The sequence below is a fragment of the Chinchilla lanigera genome, unplaced genomic scaffold (assembly GCF_000276665.1).
Source record: "Chinchilla lanigera isolate Chin_1 unplaced genomic scaffold, ChiLan1.0 scaffold00156, whole genome shotgun sequence".
Lineage (NCBI taxonomy): Eukaryota > Metazoa > Chordata > Mammalia > Rodentia > Chinchillidae > Chinchilla > Chinchilla lanigera.
This window is the reverse complement of record NW_004955557.1, coordinates 181,756-189,602: the sequence shown is the minus strand read 5'-3', so window position 1 is coordinate 189,602 and position 7,847 is coordinate 181,756. Positions and strand designations below refer to the sequence as shown.

Here is a 7,847-nt window from a genome sequence, read left to right as displayed (position 1 = left end):
TGAAAAATCAATCAAGGCCTGACACAATTGTAATGAGAGAATTCAATACCCCACTTTCACAAATAGACAGATTAGCTAGACAAAAAATCGAAAAAGAAATATCAGAACTGAACCAAATATTTGAATAATTGAAGTGAGTAGATGTCTGCAGTGTTCCCCCCACAACAATAGAATACATATTATCTCAGGTGCACATAGGATTTTATCCAAAATAGAACACATACTAGCTCATAAAATATGCTTATATAAATCCAAATGAATTGAAATTATCCCATGCATATTATCAGATCATACTCTGTCGGGAGCAGCTGAAGCTGGACAATAATTACATGTGCAGGACGAAGCCAGCCTGAGAACACGGGAGCTCCTCGAAGCACGTAAACAAGCCCTTGTAGCTTGTTAACTGATAGCTGGGTAGCAAGGCTGAAATCAATCAACCTCTCGAGGGTATAAATAAACGCTCTACTGGCCTTGGGTGGTTCCTCTTTTCCACTCAGGAGGGAGGGGCTCTCCACCTGATCCCAGCTTTTTGTCTTTTGTCTAATTTTTTCCTCATTCTCACTACCATTCCTTCCCGGGGTACAGCAAGAACCCAAGGGATCCCTACAATTGGCAACCACAAAGGGACTCCGATAGGAATAAGTGGGCAGTGAGAACACTTCCTAAAAAGCAGGCAACAGAGGAGGAAGCGAATTGGTGGGCTAGTATTCAGCACTGGAGTGCATGGTACTGGTATGTCAGGTGTAAAGCAAGGGAATATAGGCTCTTTAGGGCCAAGAAATATATAGGTTTCAAAGAAGCCAAAAGAGAGAGGTTTTCCTGTTGTTAGTAGTTAAAATTCTGCAGATTCAGTCTAAAGAATCACAGGAGTAGGAGAGTTTAGAGGAGTGTTTTGCACGCTTCACTCCTGTATTTGCTTTTCTTTTTTGGATGCTTACGAGAAGAGGTTTTACAATCATAAAGGACTCGGTCAGGGACATGATTTTAAAACCAAGGCCTGAGCCTCAGCAAAACATGGAGGGCAAAGCCACAGCACCCCCTGTAGAGCCTGAGCTTCCAAGTCTTGTCCAAGTTAATAAAGAAGGAATGGGGGGTGGATAAGAGGGACTTTTCCCAGAGAGGTGTTTCCTCCCAAATACCATTTCACAAAGCCCAGTTAACTTGACTGAGCCACAGGTGGCTATCCCAGGCTCTTTAGCTCGGGGAAATATGGCTGCAACACAGATGCCTTCTGCGTCTCAGGGAGTACAGCCATTTTCCTCGTCTCCCTTGCAATTAGCATTAAAAGACGCTAGAAGGGTGGGAGAGACTATGGAGGGTTTTCAGCATATCTACCCTCTAACTGAAGTTTAAGTTCCTGAAAATCTGGGACAAGTTATACATCATTATGAAACCATACCTTTCAAAACCCTGAAAGAGTTAAAACAAGCTGTTGCTACTTACTGCGCCACTGCTCCCTTTACTTTGAGTTTAATGAAAATTCTAGGACAACAGATATTGGCCCCAAATGACTGAAAGGCAATCGCCAAGGTGTGTTTGAATCCAGGTGATTACTTACTGTGGAAAGGAAACTTCCTTGAATATTGCACAGACCAGACAATTCGTAATGCTGTTCATAACATACCCATTACAAAGGATATGCTAGTCTGTGAAGGTGCCTTTGCTATCACCAATAATCAACTGACCTTTGAACTGCAAGCATATGAGCAAATCAAGATGGCTGCTGAGAGGGCTTGGAGGGAACTTCCTTCCAAGGGTGAGACATCCCTTAATTTGGCTTCTATTTATCAAGGCCCGAATGAGCCTTTTCAGGATTTTGCTGCACACTTAGTACAAGCTAGGGAAAGGATCATAGGTAACACAGAAGCTAGCAAATTAATAGTACAACTGACCTTTGAAAATGCAAACAGATGATATAAAGAGGCTTTAAGAGCCCACAGAAAAGGGGCGATGTTGCCGGAGATGATTCAGATCTGTGCAGATATTGGATCCTCATATGTACAAGGGACTACCTTGGCAGCAGCTGTTACTCAAGTTGTTCATCCAGAGGCTGGAGGAAAAGGAAAAAACAAGGCCATTTGTTTTCGTTGTGGCAGTAAGGGACATTTTGCCCGGAACTGTTCTGCTACACCTGTAAGGGCAACACAGACATTATCTGCCTCTTCAACTAAACCTTCTAGTCCTTGTTTGAAGTGTCAATGAGGGTATCACTGGAAAAATCAGTGTAAATTTAGAACTGATGGGAAAAGTTGGCCCCCTTTGGGAAACTTCCGGTGGAGCCTGCCTCAGCCCCATCAAACAATGGGGGCACCTTCCTCAATTCCTCTCCAGTCTTACCCTCTGCTGCCAAGTATGTCTGACCCTCTGGGGAGTAACAGCAGATAGTGGAGGCTTTGACCTCAGTCCCTCCTCTAGATTCATATTAATTCCTGAAATGGGGCCCCAAACTGTTCCTACAGGAGTCTCTGGACCTTTGCCTCCGGGTACAGTGGGACTTTTACTGGGCCATAGCAGTCTTATTTTAAAGGGCCTTCAGGTTTTGCCTGATGTCATCCATGCTGATTATGCAGGGGAAATCAAGGTTATTCAATCAACTCAAAATACTGTTCAAATTACCCCAGACTCTTGTATTGCTCAATTAGTCACTCTTGGAAGGGGATCCAAGAGTTTAGATACATACTGGGTTCAACAGATTAAACAAGAGTGCCCCTAAGTGGACTTGTCTATTAACGGGAAAATATTTAAAGGGCTTTTGGACACAGGTGCAGATCTTTCAGTTATTGCCCAGCACCACTGGCCTACAGTGTGGCCTTTGGATAGAGCCACGGTGGGCTTGCAGGGTGTGGGCAATGTTTCTTACTCTAGTAAAAGTGCCAAGCAACTGGCCTAGAAAGATGCAGAAGGCCATTCTGGATATTTTTCACCTTATATCCTCCCACATATACCAGTTAATCTATGGGGTTGTGACATTTTGCAGGATATGGGAGCAATGTTGGTTGGTCCAAGGTCCTTGAAGACTCATCAGATGTTGGAACAAAGTTTCCCTCCCCCTCAAGGGCTTGTGAAAAACAATCAAGAAAGGAAAGAGCCTTATGTGTTTGCTCCTAAGGCAACCACTTTGGTGTAGACCATTCATTCTCACATTTTTCAGGAGGAGCCTTGATCTCCTCTGCGACCCCACGAAGGGTGTCTAAGATAACTTGGATATCTGATGACCCTGTTTTGGTTGATCAATGGCCCCTTACTCAGGAGAAACTTACAGTAGCTCACATGCTGGTTAATGAGCAGATGATGTCAGGACATCTGGAATATATTCTAATAGTCCTTGGAATACCCACATTTTTGTAATCAAAACAAGTCAGGAAAATGGAGATTACTAAAGAACTTTCGGGCAGTCAGTCGCACCATGGAACCTATGGGAACATTACAACCAGGATTGCCCAGTCCTGTAGGTATTCCTTTGCATTTTTCTCTTATGGTGATTGATTTAAAGGACTGTTTTTTTTTTTTTCCTATCCCTCTTCACCCTCAAGATTAAAAACGTTTTGCTTTTAGCCTACCCTCTATTAATAACTGGGCCCCCATTCACAGCTTTCAATGGTGTGCTCTGCCACAGGGAATGTCAAATAGTCCAACCTTGTGCCCAGAGTTTGTGGCTGCAGCCATTCTGCCAGTATGACAGGTCCATCCATCTGCAACCTTAGTCATTACGTAGACGACATTGTTTTAGCCCATGAATCTCCACCCACCTTACACCAAATATTTATCTAATTAGATGAGGCCCTCTGCAATGAGGGCTTAGAGATAGCCCCTGAAAAGGTGCAAACTACGACACCTGTCTCATGTTTAGGTCATTTTATACAGCAGAGACATATTGTGCCCCAAACAGTTCAAATCCAAGTTAACCATTTAAAATCCTTAACTGATTTTCAAACCTTACTTGGTGATATTAACTGGCTCCACCCAGCTCTTAAGCTAACTACTCATGATTTAGGTCCTCTCTTCGACATTCTCAAGGGAGACTGAGCCCCTACTTCTTTGAGAACGCTTACCTCAGAAGCTAGAACTGCCTTAGAAAAGGTTGATTTAGCGCTATCTAATGCTCAGCTCTCTAGATTTGACCCGTCAATACCAGTGCTTTTCGTTGTTTTCCAAACTCAGTATATGCCCACTGGGGTTCTTCGGCAGTCTCTAGGTCCTTTACAATGGTTACACATGGCACATACTCCACGTAAAACTATTACCCCCTTTTATGATGCTGTGGCAGAACTGATCGCACGTGGATGATCATGCATTATTCAGCTCTGGTCATGAGGTACAAACTATTATTGTTCCCTTTTCTTCAGTTCAACAGAAGTGGTTATGGCAATTTTCATCTTCTTGGCAATCTGCATTGGCTAATTTTCCTGGTGTTATTGATTGTCATTATCCTTCAGATAAGTTGATTCATTTGCTTCCCTCATACCTCTTGTCTTTCCCTCTAAGGTAAGTCCAGTCCCCATAGCAGGGGGCATTTCCATCTTCAGGTAGGCGTGATTATGTAACAGCCTCCTCTTCCAGAATAGAGGATACAGGCTGCTCTTCTGCACAGAAGACTGAATTACTAGCAGTCATATGGGCCTTACAACATCATTCATCCATTCCAGTTAACCTCTTTTCAGACAGCGCTTATGTCTGCAATGTGATGTGCCATATCGAAACTGCCACTGTACATACTGTTCAAAAGGACCTTTTTCAGTTACTTCACACTCTCCAATCTGTCATACAATCATGTCATATTCCTTGCTTCGTTGGTCACATATGTTCTCATTCACTATTGTTGGGGCCTCTCACTGAGGGAAATGCTGCTGTAGATAACCTTCTGGCTGCTGCTACTGTTACTCCCTTAGATACTTTTCAGCAGGCTTCTGCTTCTCATGCCACGTTTCCTCAGAATTCTTCTACCTTGTGCAAACAGTTCCATTTGATCTGGGAACAGGCCAGAGAAATTGTTAAACAATGTTCTTCAAGCATAATACACATCCCTTCACCCTCTATGGTGGTCAATCCCCGAGAGTTACAGCCCAATCATCTTTGGCAGATGGATGTCACTCATATTCCTCAATTTGGTTCTTCACTTTGGGTTCACATTTCAGTGGACACTTCCTCAGGATTTATTTTTGCTTCCGCCTGCACCAGTGAAGCAGTCAGACATGTTATTGCTCATTGTTTAGATGCCTTCAGTACCCTTGACTGCCCACAGGCACTTAAGACTGACAGTGGCCCAGCATATACAAGTGCCACTTTCCAAAGATTTTCTAACACCTTTCAGATTTCCCTCACCACAGGGATTCCTTATAACCATCAAGGTCAAGGAATTATTGAACGTGCTCACCATACAATTAAACTTCAATTGCAGAAACAAAAGGGAGCATTTTTCCCTACAAAGTTCACACGTCATAACAGATTGCACTTGGCAGTATATACAATCAACTTTTTGAATCCTTCAAAGGAGGGAAGTGCAGCAGCAGAAAGACAATTCCACCAGGTACAAGAAAAAAGGCTCAGAAGGGTCCTTTGGAAAGATCTCCATACTGGACAATGGAAGGGACCTAGTCCGCTACTTACCTGGGGCAGAGGATATGCTTGTGTTTTTCCAGAGAATGCTGAACAACCTATTGGGGTACCACAGCATGCTATCTGGCTGTACCATGAACTCAGATCCGAAAAGGTTGACTCTACCTTTCAGGGAGCTGGTGTGAAGTCCTGTGACAGTGATGCCTCAGCGACCACTCTACAGCTGATAAACAAGGATAAGGCTAAACCTGATCTGGGGCCAACCAAAGAAATTGATCCAGAAGACCCAGGAAATCGTAATGAAAGTGAGACTTAAAGATTTGAATAAATGAGTATATAGAGATAATTGAGCTAAAATTTACCAGTATTCTTAAGACAGAATATAATACAAAGAATATATATATATATTCATTATAGATTAAGTATTGTGCTCTATACAATATTTTGATGAGACCTCTGTTAATAGATGAACTAAATCTGACTAGTCTATTTACCATTATAAATTTCTAAAAGTTGTAAGTTACTATAATTTAATTTGAACTAGAATATACTTGAGTGCACTTTGATTTTTGTAAGATGTTTGTGTGTTCTGTGTATTTGTTATGTGTTTGTCATTTTGTGAACAACTGTTCCCCTTTATTTTGAGTCCAACCATTTTTCCTTTATCAATTGTCTGTAATACAATTTGGATTATAGACTGAAAAATATGCTTTCTCCTGAGTTACCAGCTGATTTAAAAAGTAGCTTTCTTGCAGCTGATCAAAAATTTAAGATAATTAACCACAATTGTTTAGGAAGAACTTATTGGGCAAAAACTCCAATTGGTAAACAACAGGGTGGCCAACCTTTATTCATTAATAAGAAGCCCCCAATGATCTCCAGATTCTCTTGGGAGATACCCCCAATAATTTGGTCATGGTTAAAAGTGTTCCAGAAAAAATAAAAAATAAGGTGTTCTCATTAAAGATGTTCTTAGTACAAAACTAAAGTAACAAAGGTTTTCATATGTGTATGATAATTTAGTATTGTTAATTTCATAATGTATTAAAATGTATTCATGATTCCGGATGTATAAGTTTTGAAAATATAAAGCAAGATTGCTTATGATAAGACTTTTGTTCAAATTCAGACCTTTGCCTTTGAAAAACTTCTGTATTAATTATGTATTATTATGTATTATATATTAAATGTATTAAATGATAACAGATTAGAGAAAAGCTTATGTATTAGATGGAGATGATTGGTTGAAAGGGTTGTGTTATGTCAAAATGAAAATTTAAGTATGTTACAAAATGTCATGATTGTTATATGGCAACGTAATCTATAGATTTGGTTTCTAATTTCAATGTACAAATATGTAACTATTATCTGTTAACATTCTATAGGGATTTAGATGATAGGATATCCATGGTTGTTAAGAAGATAACAGTTCTATTTTATGTTCTGAGGTGTTTGATATTCAGATAGATAGTAATGTTAAGCTTACTGCCTCTATTACAGTGTATTGTCATTAAGCTTCTCTTCTGGATGTTTAACCACTGAGATTTGGAGACCAAAATATTAGAAAGATAAATAGGCTAAAAGGAGAGTCAATATTTTGGCCCTAGCCCTCTGAGATCAGAACAAACCCAGGGCAGAAGAGAACCTCTGCTACAGCGTTCTGTGACTCAGTTGATTCCCTGATTTTCCGATCAAGGAGATTATGGGACCACAGAGGAAAGTGATTCAAGGATGTGCAGTGTGCCTAAGGAGAGTCACCTGGAGAGATACGGTCCTCAAACTTTCACAGAAAGCAACTTGATCAAGCAGCGGCCCTGACTCATCCAGATGGCTGACACTGACAGTGGATCTAGAGGTGCTATGCGTGGTTCCAAGGCAACACTGAGGAGACTTAACTGACCTCGATGGATAGGAAAAAAGAACTAGTATGGGTCTCACCTTAACTTGGTCTTAAACAGCCAGCAGAAAAGCATAACCACAAAATGTGTAAATAAGCATTCTCATAGTAAGATGTTAGCTGTAAAGGGTTCAAATCACCGACAACTTCAGACATTTTGCCAACTAGACTGGCAGCTGACTACTGTTAGGAAGGTTGGGACTGTATTCTCCAAGCATAACCTTTCCAGCTAATCGCCCATCATCTACAAAGCGGGGAAGAGAGAGATGTAGGGAGCCACTGAAGCTGGACAATAATTACATGTACAGGATGAAGCCAGAGCACGGGAGCTCCTCGAAGCACATAAACAAGCCCTTGTAGCTTGTTAACTGATAGCTGGGCAGCGAGGCTGAAA

The 7,847-nt window shown here is 41.3% G+C and overlaps 1 pseudogene; it reads left to right on the top strand.

Moving 5' to 3' along the window:
- The first annotated feature begins 1,950 nt into the window (after window positions 1–1,950).
- Window positions 1,951–3,771, top strand: LOC106147417 (annotated as a pseudogene).
- Window positions 3,772–7,847: the final 4,076 nt, after the last annotated feature.